The 19,065-nt window shown below is 43.4% G+C and overlaps 1 protein-coding gene across 1 annotated transcript in view; it reads right to left on the reverse strand.

Moving 5' to 3' along the window:
- COL22A1 (collagen type XXII alpha 1 chain) overlaps positions 1–19,065 on the reverse strand; it is a 1,250,061-nt gene that overhangs the window by 787,323 nt on the left and 443,673 nt on the right. The gene's annotated exons all lie outside the window — the stretch shown is intronic.

Consider the following 19,065-nt stretch of genomic DNA (forward strand, 5'->3'; position numbering starts at 1 on the left):
TGGAAATTAGCCAAAGATGGTATCACTGTAGAAACATCCGAAGAAGGATCAAGAAAACATGGGGTAAGACTAAAGCAGGCGAGACAATGTTTCCTCCTTATACTGTTGAGACAACTAAAATCTCCTCCAACCTGTATAGGTTATTGTAAAACTGCTTCACTAATTTCTCCATACTTGACACTTGACAGTACTTGGGAGAAGAAGACACAACTAAGAGTAATGAACACTACACCCTTTTGCCACTTTGTTACTGGGTCAGCGAAGATGACAACTGGGAGCCATGGGGGTCAGGCATGTCCCTTTAACTTAGGTCAAGCAAATCTAATGAAAGATCCACTACTGCAGCCTGTCAAGGGGCTTCAGGTGTATAACAAGGGACCAGTGCAGCAGAGCTGAAAGCAAGAAGGAGGTCAGTGTGGCAGAAACCAGAGGGGACCATGCTTAAGAGGAGGAAGCCATGGTGGAAACGGATGAGGAGCCAGAAAAGCTGCAAACCTCCTAGAAGACTTACAAAGTCTGTAAGTGGGCTGTGTATGTTTTAGCAGTCTGGGAACCTCCTTGAACCATGCTGAGCAACAGGAAGTGTGACAGAGCACCAAGGAGAGAGGACTCCATTTGCGTCCAGAAAGCAGCATTCCGGGTCCCGGCGTGCTGAGAAAGACAAGCGGCAGGCGAGCGGAGTGCAAAGGGGTGAGTTTCCCAGCTTCAACGGTGAAGGAGAGAACAGTGTTGATAGGTTATTTATAATGTGCTTAATACCCAGAGGTATTAAGTGTGGACCCGGGGATCGAATCTGTGGTGCTCCGTGACAGCTTGCTTCCAAGGTGAGCACATTGCCCATGAGCTATCCTCCCTCCAAGGAGAATCAGAGGAATCCATCGGACGTAGACGGCACAAGCCAGTGAGTTTCAGTGGAAGACACTCGAACACCGGGGCACTCCTACAACATTTATTGAATGCCGCATGAGTGGAACTTTACAATTTAGCAAAAACAATGTTTATTGAAGTCCAAATTAACTGGAACTTTAAAAATTAAGTGAAACAATGCTTATGTAACTTTAACACTAAGTGAAACTAATACTTACTGATTACTGAACCGAATGGTACTTAAAAATATAGTGAAACCAATGAATATTGAATACCGCACGGAGGGGAACTGTGCAAATAAGCGGCATGAATGCTTATCGAACACTGAATTAAATGAAATCCTGAAATGTAGCAATCTAAGTGTTGGATGGAATTAACCAAGCAAATAAAGTAAATAACCCAAATGCTCAGGTGAAAACAAATAACAGAAAAAGGCACAAGCATGACAGAGAGTCATAAGAAGATGAGCGTGAGTAAAACACCCTCAATTGAACTTTTATGAATGTATTCAGAGTGCTAAGGCCCAAAGACTGTAAAGGATGTGTGACAAGTGTGGCAAAGCCAAGAGGCTGACAAGGAAAAGCCAGGTGATTGTAAAGCAACACATCAAAGTCAAGAGGCCAAAAGTCAGGGATCCTGTTTGCGTGACCTGTGATGGGTGGACCGTTTGGTCTGACAACTGTGCCTAGGCCGGTGAGCCCTAAATGCTGAAAACTCAAAGACATTGGGGGTCATTACGAGTTTGGAGGTAGCCATGATGCTATTAGCGCCATGGCTGTCCCCAAACCCGGGACCGGTCTGACTGAATGGGGACTTATCGGGTCATTCTGACCTTGGAGGACCCGGTAAGTCCCCATTCAGTAAACCATTCCCCATTCCCATTTGAGCCCCCATAGGGCTCATTGGGAATGGGGAAGGTGCTAATAATTATTAGCTCTAAGGTCCCTTAACGGGACCCGCAGAGAACGGCTGGTCAGACCAGCATTCCTGCTGGGACCCGCTAAGAGACCTCGGAATAGGGCGGTAAGGGTTTACCGGCACCGGCATCCTTACCGGTGCCCATAAACCCTTACCGCCCAACTCAGAATGACCCCCATTGTGATGATGAAGTGAAAGTCTTGGTGAAGGGAACCCTTAGACTTAAGGAGCTACATTGTGTGATCCTGAGAACAAAGTCTCAAGATCTTTTGTTTTATGTGAACTGTGTTGCTTGGAACTTGGGGAAAGGAACCCCGCGCATTGGTTTTGACAATATTGAACTGTATTACTGTGAATTGGAGAAAGCTAATCTTGAGACTATTTTGAGGAACTTTCTTATGTGTGGGGAAGGGGAGCTGAGAGAAAGCTGCGAGCTGGAAGAAACTCAGAACTTTGAGTTGAACTCTATTTCTTTTGGTTTTCATATCCCCACACATTGGTTAGCTTTAGTTGTGAGAGCAAGTATAGGTTGTGGACACAGAAAAACTTTTAAGTTGAACTCTTTGACTCAGACTTTCCTTAGTTTCGTTCCGGTAGGGACATCTCACCTTAGTATAGGGCAAGTTAGGCCTTCTACCAACGTGACATTTGATTGAATACATTATTTTATTTTTAACTTTAAGTCTGTTGTGTGTGTTTTGCTTCATGATGCCTTCTCAAGTGTGCATCCTTCGTCTCCTTCTTCTCTGGGCCCCTCCTATGATATGATATTTATCTGCCTCTTCCGATCAAAGCAAAACTCAGATATGAAGTTGTTGAATTATATGCACCGCCTCTGAAGTGATGCACAGTACAGGGCTGTTGCAAATAAAGTCTAGCTGAAATACATTTACTCAATACAGACCACTGTAGTTCAGTATTTAGTAATGTACTTGCTTTGTACTCTAAAATGTAATGTATGATTTGCAGCGTCATTTGATATATAACCTTTGCACTAGACTACACATCTGATGGTGAAGCTATCAGGGTCCTTGTGCACATCTCCAGAGTGTTAATACTGGTATAAAAACCATGTGTAAAAGGTGTGCACAATGGTCAATTGTCTCCCCTTACCTAGCTAACTCCCTGCTCTGCTCCCTTCCCACTCTCACTCCCCTACGAGGAATTTCATCCATCAAACTCTGGACCAATGGCACTCTGATGCCCTCTGCCCCCTTATCCCTTTCAGATCCCCCTACCACAGAGCAGGCCCTTCACCACATTTGTTCACACCCTCCCTCAAATCCCTCATAACCGTCAATCACCACCTGGAACTTAAATAGCGGGCTGATCCAACCACTATTAACGCCATCCTTGCCATGCATATCAGGGTCTACAGGGCCGAACTCAGGAAAGCCAAAAGAACTTTCTATGGTTCCCGAATATCCAACACCCTCAACCCCAGAAGGGAACTCCACAAGATCATTGTGGAATTAAAGGCCTCTCCCTTCTCCTCCTCATTCACCCCTCACTCCCAATCATTGTATGATGCCCTGTCAGGCCACCTTAATAACATTTCCATCGAAACAAACCTCTCCATCAGGTCAAGATTAGCAACATTCCCTCAAGCTCACCCTCTCCTTCTTCCAACCCTCCTGTCCTGCCCCCCATGCCCACTCTTCTGCTCCCTCTCCTCCATCTAGCATTCAAATTCCTGAATCTACTCTCCAGTATCCACCCCTAAGGATCCCCCAGAGACCCCTTTGCTCTTAAAAACATTGTTTCCTCCAATTGCACAGGCAGCATCAGTAAATCAATAATTAACTTCTCTTTAACAGCAGGTGTATTCCCTTCAACTTTCAAAACCTCTTATGTCGAACCTTTACTCTAAAAACCAACCCTTGGCTCCATTCTCCCATCCATCTACAGACCACTCTCCAACAAAGATTGTGACTGCATCCATCATGGGATCCCTAGGCTATTGTAACAGAATATATCTAGGCCAACCTGAGACTTTATTACAATGGCTACAGACTCTTTAGAATGCAGCAGCTCACCTCGCTCTTGCTCCAGACTTACACACTCCTAGGGCCTACTTTGCCACCTTCACTGGCTCCCAGTTAGGAGTTGAATCAAATTAAAAATCCTCGTTCTTGTTCATTGTGCCACTCACAATACTGGGGCTGAGTTTCTACGATCTAGGCTAGTCCCCTATAAACCTAGCAGGCTTCTTCGATCGGCCAATCAATCTTTGCTGAGCATTCACAGATTCCACCGGGCCAGAGCTGGAGGAAGATCCTTTACGGTGCCTGCTCCCACACTCTGGAATGTCCTGCTGCCTGAGCTTCGTAACATTTAAGAATGCTCTCTCTTTCAAAAGAGTCTAAACTCCCATCTGTCATAGCCCTTCCGTTGTAAATTTGCTCTCTCCCTCACTCCCTCCAGCACCTTGATGTCTCTCAGTCTTTTGTTCACCTTCTACAAATATGTATACAATACAATACAATACAACCACTTAATTGCCAAACTCTTAGATCGCACGGCATACTCGCTACTCTCCCTTTACACAGAATTCCACAGCCTCCTTGTCCCTGCCCAATCTAGTTTCAGACAGCTCAATGGAACCAATTCCACCCTTGTCTCCATCTGGGATGACATGAAAATAAAAAAGCAGACTCAAAAGGATGCCCTGCGCTCATCCTCCTTGACCTCTCAGCAACATTAAACATAATCTGTTTTAAGATTTATCACCTTTTTCCTCTCTAACCAGCCCTGTCACTCAGGGGGTGCCTCAAGGGACACCCACCTCCTCCTTTTCAACCTCTACCTAAGCCCCCTCTCCACACTCACCCGCTCCCACAACCTTACCTGATACAACTATGCCAATGACACTCAGATAATTTTCAAGATTCCCAACTGCCTGGCCTCTACGCACCAAGACCTTGCATCCTGCCTCACGGACATCGACCACTGGATGATGGCCAAACACCTCATCAATCCAGGCAAAAACAAAATCCTGATTTGTGGCAAGACAGCTCTCCTCCACCAACCTACCCCCTGGCTGCCATCCTCAGGCCCCATTCCCGCAGCATCCACCTCAGTAAAGAACCTGGGATGCACATTCAGTTCAGACGTTTCTCTCTCTCACCACATCAATGCTGTCTCCAGCTCTTGCCACTATTACTTCCATATTCTCATGCAAATCTTCCCCTATCTCTTACCCTCATAGGATCTCTGCAATTCTGGCCATCATCCTCTTTAGGCTGGATGACAACAACTCCCTCTACCTAGGGGCCACTGCCTCACAGCTCAGAAAGCTCCAACACATAAAAAAAAAACTCTGCAGCAAGACTACTTCTTGTCCTCTCTCTAAGAGAACTCATATCCCCTGCGCTCAAGGTGCTCCACTGACATCCTATCGGCTGAAGGGTCACTATCATAGCCATGTTCATCACCCACCATGCTCTCCACAAGAAAGCCCTGATTTCCTCCAAAACAAACTCTCCCTCTACCAACGCAACAGAATCCTCAGATTTGGGTCTGCACACCTAATTGTGATCCCCCCATTCAATTCCACCAAACTAGGAAGAGCATCTTTCTCAGTTCAAGCACCCCTAATCTGGAACAACCTCCCTCTCAACCTCCACCTCAAAGAGGACCACCTCACCTTCAGTAAGACCCTAAAAACCTGGCTCTTCTCTCAAGCAACATGACCCCCACCTCTCCTGTTCTTTCCCTGAGCTCAGTCAAGTTTTGTGACCGGAGAAGACTCACACTCAATGGCTCAGCAAGGATGCTCATGCCTGGGAGATCAGCATGGGATGGGGAGGTTATCAGGAACAACTCCCATCTACAGCTTGCACCTACTCCAGTGGGATTCCCCATCCAGACATCAAAACCAAACGACAGAAGGGCCAGGTACGACCTAGCGCCCTAAATCTAATTGTCAGGGGTTGCATTGCTTCAAGGCGAACGTTAAGGCACATAAACTGCATTCTTTAAAGTTGATTGTCAGTCCAACCAGTGTGCTCACAATATATGATTACTCACTACTAAAATCATAAATGCAGTAAAACCCCACCTATCACCAAAAAACTGTCTCAACATTGCTAGAGACACAATTGGCGCAAAACTTGACTATTGCAACATCCTACTCCTAGGCACATCCATAAATAACATAAACAGATTACAAATTGCACAGAACAATGCCCTTAGAGCCGCTCTGAGCATCCCGAGAAGAGAGCACATCTCCCAAGCAAGGAAAGTTGCCCACTGGATCCCCATCAAAGAATGCATAACATTTAAGGCCCTCACTATCACGCACAAATGCCTTGCCCAGACAGCCCCGGCATACCTTACAGACATAGTTCACCACGCCCTGGCCCACAGACCAAAACGTGACCAATACGCTGACTTACTCTCAGTCCCGGCCTTCAACAGAGCGAAAGCCGGCAGCACCAGCTTTGAAGTCATAGCCCCAAAAGCCTGGAACACGCTCCCACCCAGCCTAAGAAATGAAGAATCCCTTACAATATTCAGAAAACTGCTCAAAACAAAGCTATTTAACTAGACCAGTGGGTAATGTATTGCCTAAAACCAATTGTTCCCTTGTAACCTTGGAACACCACCAGCTATGCCATGTTAACCTTTACTATTGGACATGAAAGGCTATAACTTGTATACTGTGTTATTAAATGAACATTCTGTAATAGCGCCACAATGCCTACTGGCAGCGGGGCGCTTTATAAATCCAAATAAAATAAAATAAAATAAATAAATGATTAAAGAATGCAGCCAGGAATTAACCTAAGTGAATGAAGAATACACCAAATGCTTCTAGATACCTTTGCAAAGTAGCCGTCACTTATTCCCAGGTCTTTGTGGATTGAAGAAAGCAGCCAGGCTTGAATCTATATGAATGAAGAATACAGTATTGATTCTAGATACCCATGTAAAGTAGCCATCACTCCATTCCAGATCCTTGAGGAATGCAGCCACTATATTACCTCAAGATGAACTCTGTGTGTAGCCATTGCACTGAATTAGGTGTACACAGAATAGTCCTGTATGGAATCAAAAGCTAATTATACATTCCAGCATGGATACTGAACCTGGGTGAAATGAAGAATGTTAGCGAGGCTTGGAATCCTGAAGAATGTAGAAAATAACCATATATTGAAACTAGAAGAATGTTGATGGTAACTTTCACGCTGATCCTAGGAGAATGCACATTTTAGCCCTACATTAAGGCAAGATGATTTAGTGTTTAACCACCATACTAATTATGGGTCACTTCTTAGAATTTTAAATGCATTTAACCTCTTTCTCTCCATGCATAGGGCAACAAGCCAAAGGCATGGATGCAGACCAGCACACGTCTGTCATCATACACCATCTGAAGACACTTTGCACAACACCTCTGCCTTAAGAATGCAGCTACCATTTACAACAAAAATTCCATGCATTTAACCTCTTTCTCTCCATGCGTAGGGAAACAAGCTAAAGGCATGGATGCAGACCTGCACACGTCTGTCATCATACACCATCTGAAGACACTTTGCACAACACCTCTGCCTTAAGAATGCAGCTACCATTCAGTACAAAAATTTGATATGCAGTTGCACACAAACGTTCTCTCCTGCTCTCGCGTACCCCCCTCTAGACCACTTATCACCACCCATGCACATGCCAGCTTGCCATCTGTGGCTAGCAGTGACTTGGCCACCCCTCATATCCTAAGCACTGTCCAATTTGTACAAAGGCATACTAGCACCTCTTCAAATGTCTTCCCATACCAGACTCTGGTTCCCAGAGTGCGTTCGACCTACAGGGCATTGTGACCATACTAATGGTGAAAGGTGTGATACAAATGATTTTTCTACTACATAGTTTTGCAGCTGTTTTAACAATATGAGGTATCTTCAATTTATTAAAGATAAAGACCAAGGCAAAGACCAAAGTGACCGTTTCCGCCTCACCTTATACTCCACCAGCCTAAAAAGCATGCACTAATGCCAGCATCTGATTTCCATGCTGGAGCTAATGCCTAGGAGGCCTATGGAACCTGCTAGCTTTTAGCAGTAGCTCCATATCATGTCCAGTCATTCCTGAATATTGGAGGTCTGTCTATGTAGAGGAAGAGACAGAACAAGCCTTTAAATAACTACAGACAGCACGGAGCACGTGCTGTATGCCTGTAGTGTTTTACATGGTTTCTGTGGTGGAACCAGAGGCATTGCTAGGGGTGGGGGCTGAGGGGCTATAGCCCCAGGTCTTTTGGTTGTAGCCCCGGATAGAAGCTCAGGGGTTACAACCAAAAAGTCTTGCTAGCCCCCAGTCCCAACAGTCTCAAAATTAGCATAGCTCCATATCTTTTCCAGACCTAGCAACCCCCCTGGGTAGAACGTTTGGATATTGTAGGTCTGCCTTTGCAGTCTATATAGAGGAAGAGACAGAACAAGCCTTTAAAATGCTGCAGACAGCACGGAGTGCGCACAGTTTGCCTACAGTGTTTTCCGTGGGCACTGTGACAGAATGTTTGTCATTCCTGGCTATTGGAGGTCTGTCTTCGCTGTCTATGTAGAGAGGCTCTGGGCTGTGGTCCCTGGGGTAAGACTCCCTAAAACAACTGGAAGTGAGGTAACTTAAACGTTGACTGAAGAGGAATTGGCCAGGTGAGTACAAGAACAAGTTGGTCAATATGACAGTCAATATGAATCTACCAAGTCATGGCAGAGGGGGAGTTACCTCACTAGATGATTTGACTAATTTTCTGCCCTCGCAGGAAACTGAACAAGTATATAATGAATTCGACCTCCTTCAGTCCAACAGAGTTAGTCTAGACTTAAACCATGTATCTTTGGGCATAAGACACGCTAAAGAGGTTTTCCTTGCTGGTACATCAAGTCTGGACTTTAGCATAAATAGTTAATTGATCCTGAAGAAAATTGTGGAATGTTTCCCTAATAACTCATGGAGAATGTTGAAATGTGCCCCCTGTGTGCAATACTAATTAATGGGGGCCAGAAAGCTATATGTATGGTCACAGCGAAAATAGAATCTCAGCGGAAAACTAGAAAGCTGATGGCTTATTTGTGAATTGACCGACACTGTCTCTAACCGACTCTCTGTCGAATACCCCTGAACTCTTTAATAATCCAACCAAGATTTAGCATCTTGAGACCATGACCTATCCTCCCTCTCGAGTTCTATAGAATACTCTAATTCGTCAGAAAACAAACAACAGGCCCCCACACCTTGGCCGCATTCAGTTTTGTGCTATCATCCCTGGTAAAGATTTTTGATATCCTTAAAGAAGAAAATAGGAAAAATACTGAACAAATAAACAGTCTCTCAAAACTTATAGAAACATTGCCCAAAAGAGTGGAAGTGAAATTCTTCTTTAAAAATGAAGTTTTGGGCATCGTCACAAATTTGGTGGACATACAGAAGGAATTCGATTTACTGCCCTTCCACATACACGTGCTTGAGTCTGTGCTAAAAATAGAAGATATTTAAAAGCAAATTACTCTTAGGACAAGCAATAAGTCCCTCCTCAGATGTAAGTAACCTAGTGAAGCTACTTAGTTTCCAGGAGAATCAGAACCAAATGGGGCAGACTTAAGTGTGCTGATTCTATCTGGAACTTTGGTCAGGCAGGAACCTGTCCACTGACAGAAGTAGGAATGGAATCCTCTTAATTTCTGGACACCCCTCCTTACACAGAAGTAATGGAGGAACCTTTGCAGTTGGAGGTTGGCTCTGACCAATCAGTGATAATAAGTGCACACACCCTCTTGCAAGAAAGTCCCCTGAACCAAGAAAAAGAGAACAATAACCGTAAAAAAAACATGAAGGAAAAAGAACCAGGAGGCATATGTCCCATATGGAAAAATAAACAAAAACCAAAAGACCAAGAAGTGAACAGCAAATCCTCCAGAGGGTTTGTAAAAGCAATACATGACCATTTAGAGTTGGGCCTGCAAGTAAAGGAAAAAACAATACATTGAAGAAGGAAGGGCTGAAGATTGCCCCAATATATCTAAAGGATGGAAGCACAACAAAAATGAATGGATGCAGTGAAATAGCCTCTCAATATTCACTAAATGACATTGAGGGTGTGGGGCTATTTCAAAAAGACAAGGAAATCCCATCCCCTAGTATGGTGGCCCCTCAACTTCTTGTAACACATCAAAGTCTCCCCTCGAGTACAGGGTAGGAAGATTTTTTTGCAGAGAGTTATGGGAAGTGTCTATTGATCTATTTACAAAGTTTGAAGATCAACGACTGGCTTCTTGCCCCTGTTAAAGATATTGTGAGCATGCCAAAAGAGGCTCCATATTTGGGGTGGGAGAAGCATGACCCCTTGTCAGAACCTAAGGAGCGTGCTGTTATGAGGGTGCTGGAGGGGGGGGGGGTGATTGGCTAATCTCTTCGCTAAAACCCATTTGACCCTCATTGAAGGACCTACTCAAATGAATTCATCTGTGGCTCCTCCTTGGATAACTAAATTAGGAACACTCTCCCAGAAATCATTACAAGGCGAGGAAGCCTCCCATAGGCCTGCTAATGCCAGAATGCAGCAGGGCCAGGGCCTCTATAAAGTTCATAAAACCATGGACAAGGAATTGAGACATCGGCCAGAAGAACAGTGTGGGAATTAACTTGGCAGAGATGATTGCTGCACTTCCATTTGAGTCTAAGAGGGTTGCGGGGGCAAATCTTGGGGGTGAACCTGCAAATATTAACAGTATCGAATATCAGACAGTGGAGGGTGCTGATACATTGAAGAAAGATCATATGAAAAGTCATGTCTGGTTACATCCTTTAGAGGCAGAGCCCTGTAATGAACTCCAAAAAAGCTTCATTATGGAAGACATTTTGCAGACCCTGACCTTAAGTATCTAAATATACCCTGGGTCTTGGCAATTCTAAATGTTATTCCAGGTCTAAAGTAAATCTGCTGTAGTGACATTGACCGATCAGAATTTTGCGAGTGTGAGAGGTGGGATGTGGTAAAGGTTACGGTTAGCTCACGACTGACTAGAGAGAGAATTTTATTCTCTATTGATGAAATCCGTCAAGAGTTTTTGACATCCACAATATATCAGACCCTTCTATGCACCCCTCCTGGCAAAGATACAATGGGAATGACTGGGTGACGCACACCAGAAAGGCAAGCCTAATTAGAGGCAAAAATAAGAAACAAGATTTGGGAAGGAGGGAGGTTGAAGTGCAAAGCAAAGAAGTAAATCAAATTGATAACTATGGTTGTCCCGCCCACTGCCTCTGCACATCAGGGAAGGGCATAGAATAGGTTTAATTATTTAGCCTCTGCTCTTGACATACGAGAGGTTTCTATCATTTGCTTGGCCAGGAGGTCTCTTGTATGGAGCTGAATTAACATGATCTTTTAATTTTACAAGAAACCTTCCATTTGAAAAAAGTGATTATGGATGTCTACTCAATCTGCCAACAGATGGTGGTTTGTGGGTTGGCAGGGCGTCCAAAGGGAGGGCTGATTGAGAAAAATAATGAACCTATTATACACTCAGTACCAGTGGATGACTCGTTGTATAGGGTCTTGGCTGCTTATGTAATTATGAGGCATGGAAGTTCTCACCAGCAAGTTATTGATGTGTATTGTATCTATGCAGAACATACCCAAAAGGTTTTGAATGACCATATTGATGAGATTCTGACGTGGTGGAAAGAAGTTCGACCAGAATGTTTTAGTATAGTAGCAGGTAATTTTAATGTAAACGGCTGTGACCCTCTGAAATATAGTGAGTTGTTGCAGTGCTGTAAAGAGAAGACTACGCAAGACCCCTACGGGTTGCGATGTGTAAGTGATTTCAATCCGACACACACCTAAGTCAATGCCTAGTGTCTAATGCACAACTGAAATCCTTATTTATTGTTGTCTAAATGTTCTTTTATTCTGAACGATGTACCACTCATATCACGCCCCTCTCCTGGAAACCCCCACCCCCCCCGGTCACACTGAAACAGGAATCAGGCTGGTTTGCAAAGTTAAAATATTTATTTATGTATTTACAAATTAATCACACTATGTTTTAATGGGTACACAATAATCACCAATGGGGTGTTGTAACACTAAATAATCTCTTTAATACACAAGTAGTAATAGTGAGCAAAACAATTCAGCACAGAAATAATACTTGTGTGTGTGTTCAGATCAAATAGCAGTCTGGTTACTATTTTCCCCTGCACACCCCTCAACCCCCCAACAGGCAACGTAAAGATATAAGAGGAGAGAGAGCAGGTATCCAGGAATGGCAGAATTCAAACAAAATATCAATCCCAATTTCCTCCCAGCAACACAAGAGAAAAAGAGAATTGATTGGCAAGCGGTCAGAATAGTTTTAAAGCTATCTTGAGAGTGGATTGGGTAAAAACACTGAATATGGTTTAAATTGCTGAAATTGTTTATATTCTTATGGGAACCGCTTTGGATAGTTGCACACACACACTAGCAATGATTTCATACTAAGAAACAATGTGAAATCTTAAAATGAAAGTCGGAAGCAATCAAAAGCTGTTTTACACATGTCAGAATTTCCCTAAAATGAAATTCGCTGCAAACTTTTCATTGCGCGGTAATCACGATTACAGCAGAAACGCATGGATTTGGGATGCAGTTTTAGAATTGAAGCTGTGGATGTTAGCTACAAGCAGAAGTTGACATTTTGTTTCTAGCACAAGGATTGAGCGAGTTATGGCTGTTTTAGTGGAGGTCGTGTTTCAAGACAGGCACAAGAATGGGAAACAGGAATGCACTTTAAAAAGACAAATGGGATTTCTTACACTAGATTACGACTATAGAAAAAGAGAATGCCACACATGAATCTCTACAGTTCCTGGCCAGGGAACCCTTCGCATGGTGGATATTCAATTTCTTTCTGGGATTCACTTTATTTACTCACAATACTACTGACTTATGATTTTAGAAAACAAATAAGAGAAACTCAGCGCAAGAAAAGTTCTAACTTTTCAAAAATACTACTAACAATATCAGGTTCTGAAGACAAGATAGGGTGGGTTTGAGATAGGGATTAACTATGGACAGTACATATGTTAGTGACACAGTTATATCTATAGATACTCACTATATATGTTTTTAAACGGAACCGTCAGGGTTCTGGTCCGTCAAGATTTCTGGTCAGAGAAGGGAATCTGGTTCTGGGTAGACAGCTGGGCACATCGGATTGAACTGGGTCTGTTCACAGGACTGGATCGGATCTGCAATGGCTCTGGTCACAGCACAGCACAGGACTGGATTGGATATTTTGGTTCTGGTGATAATTATGTCAGCAGGCAAGCAGTACAGCACAGCCTGGCTGTCTTTTGGTTCCCCTTAGGTTTCTGGGGTTGGTTCTGGTTCTGGAAATGTAATGTAATGTAATCTGTAGGATCTTGTGTCTGCCTTTGACAGAAATGTGCCCTTTTCATCCGGAACACAATCTCCAATTTAGGAGAAAATTTCTACAAATGTGTGTGTTGAACATGGGCATACGTGTATGAAGTTTCATACTTCTATCAGAAATACATTTTGTGTAATATCACCTTTTCCGCCGTTTCTTCCCAGAACATGTCACAGAGTTCTGGCGCCTTTTCACCCATGCATCCAGAAATTACATTAACAATGCTGTTATTTCTATATTTTGCACAATTTTACATAGTAAATTATCAGTCTTTTTAAAATGTGTCTTTTGTCCTTGTTAAGCAACAAATGGTTGTTTAGCTCCACCCCTTTGGTCTCCCCCTGGGACCCAGGAGCATCTCCTCCCTGTTTCTCCTGGGCAGAGGCCATTTACGACCCTTCACACTTCGCATTTCCTTTAGCTGGAGGATGTCCATTGTCTCCTTCCCCACTGCAGACCAAATTGTTCCCCCACCCTATAATCATCATTTAGGTGTGAGATCCTGCTGGAGAGGACTGGAGGGAGAGGACTTGCATCTGTGAGGAAAGCTGTTATTCCAGTTTGGGTGGCTTTTAGCCAGGCTTGAATTTAAATGTTAATTCTTTTGTATTTTTCCTTAGCTTAAAACCAACTTGTGATTTCAAACTTGCAGCTAGCACACTTATTCCAGATTCTAAACCATGGGCTTAAACAATTACAACATAAATTGCTCTCAGTAACATGCCACTTAGATTGAAAACATTTGATTTCAGTTTATACAGGTTTTAAAGTTTATCATGCAGGCTTCTGACAGCTGTCATTCAGGCGGCCGAGGGTACTGCGTCGAGATTTTGACAGATTCCACAGGCAGGCAACTTTTGATATGGATGTTTCTTTGATACTTTCAGCTTTTCAGGACATTGTAAGTTCACAATGATTTCTTGAACTAAATGAATTGTAGCACCCATTAAAAATTTTGGATGCTTAAGGGTGTTTTGTACCAGCATTCTTCAGTTTCATTAACCAAGAAAAAAATATTTAAAGCAAGATTTTTGGATTTCCTTTAGCAGAGCACTCAATTTTCACTTGTTGTGGAGCCAAGTGACATATTTCAGGAGTGAGATCTCTGTTCCACCACTGACAGCATGCATGGCAGATTGAGCAGCCATCTTTTAGTGCTTTGCAGAGCGCTATTTTCAGGGGTTTTGGCACGCACAAGGGTTTTGCGGCCATTTCTATGTTTCTTGCACCATCAGAACACATTGATGCCCATGGCAGAGCAAAAAGTGGGTGGGATTTCTTTGAGGGTTGGAACCTGAGTATGCTGGGGCGGAAAAAGTACAATGTGAGCTGATTTGGAATACATGGACTGATAGACACAAATTATCTTTCATCGATTTTATTCCGGTGTCTGAGGAACTAGGTTCAGGGGAAAATAGATATCATGTGAAAAATGGCTTTTCAAGCAACCACTCAAGATTGTTAGCAGCCTTCTCTTTTCCTCACCAGTTAGGATCCACAAAGAAAATGTGTAAGGTTGTTGTCTCGGGTGGTAAAAACCAATTGATTTGGGCCCAGAGGCATATAGGTGGCTTTAGTAGGAAACCTGAGAAAGAAATTGTGGATGTACAGGTAGAAATTAACACATATTTATGTTCAGTGATTCCATTCCATGTTTTTATAGAAAATGTGTTGAGCCCTAGGCTACCTAAGAATAAGATATTGAAGAAACCTGCAGATTGGGGACTCCCAAATTGACTGCTGGTGCCACTTATCCATCTGCTCACCAATTCAGAAATCAGGACTAGACTGAACCAGGAAGGATTATTGCCTGGCAAGATCAAGAACAATAATGGCCTCTGCCAAGACTTCATTCTTTCTCTTTAATGCCTATGTGGCAAATCTGTGAGAGCACCTTAAGCAGGCCTTCTTCATTGCCCCCAAATTCTCAGAATATTATGGGTGACATATGCGGATGACATTATCCTGCTAGAGTGCACTCTTGTGGGTATTCAAAGACTGCCAAATAGCCTATCTACATAATGTATAGAAAATGATTTAATTTTCAATTCTTGAAAAACACATTTGATAACTCTAACAGCAGGAAAACATGTGAAGAAAAAATTGGCATGGCTTGGTGGAGAACAGGTGGTTGAATTGGACAGTATGGAGTACTTGGGCTTTGATATTCTTAATATCCCATGTAAGAAGGCAATAATGTAATGCTTTTATATAATGGCAACAAAAGCTGTTGCGCAGATGAGAAATTTTAATCCTAAATTTGGCAGATTCTCAATTGTCCCACTTTTGATATTCTATAAATCCAAAATTGTAGCTATGTTGACTTATAGGGCCGAGATCCACCATAGTCTGCTGCAAGATGACTTTTGCCATCTGAAAGGCTTCATATGGAAGAAAGTCTTAAGGCTCCCTCAGGCCATACTCATCAGTATAATCAAATATGAATTGGGACGTCTATATTTAGAAGCTCATATCATGCAGAATTCAAAGAAGAGCAGGATTGTTTGAGTAGCAGCCTTATTGATGGGAATATGAAAACATTGGAAAAATTGGGACTGGAGGGAGAATTAATAAATGTACCCCTCTGCATTTATAAGCAAAGACTGAGGCATGCTGATTGGTGCAGAAAATACAACATGGTGGGGGGATATAGGAGATACTAGAACATTACTACGGACCATAAAAGACTGGGGACCTGCACGCAGTATCTCTGCAAATATCCCTCCTGGAAAGTGGGATACACACTGATGAGGTTCAGTTTTGATATCCTGCCAACTAGGGTAAATTGGGTAAAATGGAAAAAAGGAGAGTGCCTCCTAGAATGCTGTAGATTCTGCTTGGCACCTAGTGAATCGTTACAGCATTTACTTCTGCACTGTGAAGCACTAATTGCACAACGTCTAATATGTTTTAAGAAATGTATAGACCGTTATGAAAACAACACGGGATAGGTAGTTTGGAGTATGTGTTGTTCGAAGATCCCGTATCAATTGAGTACGTCTTTGTTTCAATTTCTAACAATGATTAGGTTAGTGGAATAGAGGGCACTCTACATGAGATTTTAATGAGATCAGGTATTATGAAGAAACTTTGTTAATTGTTCTCCCCTGCCACTTGCACTTTCTCCCTTCCCTGTCCCCTGTACTTGCACATTCTCAATGTCACTGGGCCTTGTAAAATGGTTGTTTTGTCCTCCCTTGTTACCCATACCTTGGCTCTTTGCGTTTTGAAATACTTGTGTATAGGTGGGATATAAATAAAATATCATATTTCATTAAACGTATTTCAAAGCAATTTTAAGTTTTTGTATTACAATGATGAGTTTTGTTTTATGTAAGGATGTTATGATGTTTAAATGATATGTTTAATATTGTTTTCTATGTGGTGAGGTTAGATGTATTTGTGTAAGGTTTTAACAAGTTTTAAAACTGTATGCAAAATAAAGTATTTTAAAAAAAATCATGTACAAGCAGTAGCTGACAGCTGTCAGATTCCATAGGAATCTAATGGTAAAGGCTCCTGTCATGCATTCATGGTAAGAGGTGTTTTCTCTAATTCACACAACAAAGAGCAAAATAAAGTAGTTGATGCCTGAGTCCACACACATTTTCATTCCTTTGTTGCACTTCCTAATGCAAGCAATCACATTTGCAAGGATGGGACTGTTTTATTGCATGTAAGTGAATACATTGGCGGACCAGGGGTCTAACCTCTCGCCCTGGCTTTTCAACCAATACCTGGCAACTCTCGCCCACTGCATCGCCATTTACTGCTCAAATTTCCAGTGCTACGCTGACGACACTCAACTCCTTTTCAGGCTGCCCTCTGCCACCTCCTCTCCCTCTTTCATCTCTGATTGCCTAACTGCCATTCAAGAATGGTGTGCCGCCAATGATCTTTGTCTGAATGCCAGCAAGACGGAGATCCTCCTCATCGGAACACCTTCGCCATCCTTTCCCCTCACTCTCTGGCCGGCCTCCCTTGGCCCTCCTCCAACCCCCACCTGCGAGGCTAAGAACCTCGGGGTCATCTTTGACTCCACCCTTTCCTTCTCTGCCCACATCTCTGAGGTCTCTAAAAAGTCAAATTTCCGACTGCACCTCCTCAGCAGTACGCTGCCTTTCCTCTCCTTCCCACAGAAGCTCATGATATCCCAAGCTCTGGTTCTCTCTCGCTTGGACCATTGTAACAGCCTCTTTCTAAATCTACCTGCCTCTACTCTCCGCCTTCTACAACTTATCCAGAACAGGACTGCAAGACTTGTCCTTGGCCTCAAGCCCTGGGAGCGTATCTCTCCAGCTCTGAAATCTCTCCACTGGCTCCCAGTGGATGCAAGGATTAAATTCAAAACCCTCGGCATTGTCCACAAGGCTGTCTGGGGCTGGGTCCAAAATACCTTCAGCTATCCCTCCGCAAATACCTCCCCTCTCGAGCTCTTTGCTCCTCTGCCTCCAACTCACTCAGGGTCAGTCGTTTTTCTAAGAAACGAGCTGGGGGTAGATCTCTGTCTTCGGCTGGAGCCTCCCTCTGGAACAGCCTCCCTGCCACTCTAAAACTTGAGGAGAACCATCTCCGGTTTCGGAAGCACCTCAAGACCTTCCTCTTTTCTTCTGCCTTCGCTCCTCTTCTCCCCTGCTGATCTGTTCTCTCTTGGCACCGTGAACCTGGCCACCCTCTGTCTTTTGGGTCCAGGTACCTGCTCATCCTACCACACTCCCGCACTGCCTCCGGGCCACGCCTTGCACTGGGGTCTGTATCTATACCCATACAGCCCCACCTTTTTCTTCCTGCACTTATCAGACCTACCCTGTCTGCTGCCTTAAACCTAGCATTTGCAAATTGCTGGCTGGAGTACCACTGTTTGTTGCCTTTATTATTATTTATCTGTTTCTCCTTTGCTTCGCACTTTCCACCTCTCCCCTTCCATGCACTTTTCCCCTCCCGCCTCTCCCATGCACTTGCGCGTTCTCAATGTCACTGGGCCTAGTAAGATCGCTGTTTTGTTCTCCCCTGTTCCCCTTCTTTGCCTTGTCGCGCTCTGAAACACTTATGTACGAGCGCGATAGAAATAAAATATCAATCAATCAATCAAAACCCTTTGCAAGTTGCACATCAAGGAAAATGTTCCCCTTTTGGCCCAGGTGAAAAGTGGGGGCCATGGTTCATGTGTGGGTAAGCCCCAGCTCTATTTGCAACCTTTTTAATCTTTGCTCCACCCTGATTTGCCAATCTAGAGCAGCATGCATGCAGTTGCTTCTTGCTCTTTGCCTCCTTAATCATTTGGAACTAACAGTATAGTTAGCAATATTCCTGAAATCAGTCTCTGGTGCCTATATCATACAACACTTACCATTCAACAATAGTTCTACATGGTGAGTAAAATAGGCTTAGTGGGCTCTTTTCAGACCTTAAAAAAGAGCATTTAACTTAGAATTAATTATTGCTCATACTGGCTGGTGATCAGATCCCTTATGATCATCGTTCCCTTCACTGCACTTAAAATAACCCTAGAAATGTGGCTCTCTCTAAACTTACCCTAGTCTCCATCGACCGGGTGCACTTGGACCTCCCCTGCCCTGTGACCCTCTATGCACTTGCACGACCCTTGTCTTTCCCCCTAATTGCACTAGTAAAACTGCAGAACCACTGTTAGGCCTATTTACTGTGTCTCAATTTCAAATTGTATTTTAGGCACTTACTCCGCCTGTGCTGACTATTGTCTCAGAATTTTAAGGGTTCTGAGTGACTGTTGTTTTTCCCCTTCTTCCCAACCTCCTTGAGCGCTTTGAAACACTTTCACGTGTACAGGCGCTATAGAAATAAACAGTACAATGCAATACAATGATAAATATAATTT

Source organism: Ambystoma mexicanum, chromosome 5q (assembly GCF_040938575.1).
Source record: "Ambystoma mexicanum isolate Mex_15411 chromosome 5q, UKY_AmexF1_1, whole genome shotgun sequence".
NCBI classification, from domain to species: Eukaryota; Metazoa; Chordata; class Amphibia; order Caudata; family Ambystomatidae; genus Ambystoma; species Ambystoma mexicanum.